The sequence below is a fragment of the Microtus ochrogaster genome, chromosome 5, assembly GCF_000317375.1.
Source record: "Microtus ochrogaster isolate Prairie Vole_2 chromosome 5, MicOch1.0, whole genome shotgun sequence".
NCBI lineage: Eukaryota > Metazoa > Chordata > Mammalia > Rodentia > Cricetidae > Microtus > Microtus ochrogaster.
In genome coordinates this window covers 37994136-37994771 of record NC_022012.1, presented here as the reverse complement: position 1 = coordinate 37994771, position 636 = coordinate 37994136, and positions in this window count along the sequence as shown.

Genomic DNA, 636 nt, shown 5'->3' with positions numbered 1-636 from the left:
TCTTTCTTTTTTCCTAGCAAACTCTTTTATGCCTACAACACCAGGCCTATCTTTTAAAAAGGCACACACGCTCTTCCCCAAGGGCAAGACTGTCAAGCGTCGATTGTCACACACGATACTTTAAAACTCCCAAGGCTCTTTCTTGTAGTTTTCAAAACGAGAGTTTTGAGATGGTTTACATCGTTTTCCTTAGATGGTCATAAAGACGGTCTCCTCAATCTAGCATGCCAATCTAAATTGGGAGACTGAGGCAGGTAGATTGCCTTGAGTTCAAGGGTAATCCCTCGGCCTCTACTTCCCACGCACTTATATTAGAGGTGTGTAGCACCACTCCCAGCTTTCACCCTGGTTTTCAGGAGATAAAAAGGAAGTAAAGGGGCAGATGAGATGGTGCAGCTGTTAAGAGCGCTTGCTCCTCTTTCAGGGGACCCAAAGTTCAATGCCCGGTACCTACAGAGCTGCTCACAGCCAACTGTTAACTACAGTCCCGTGGGATCTGATGCCATCTTCTGGCCCTCTTGGGAACTGCATGCAGGGAAACAAAGATTTTTTTTTTAATTTTTTAAAATATTTATTTATTACATATACAATATTCTTTTTAGCGTTTATATATTTTATTCTTCTTTAAGAATGGGG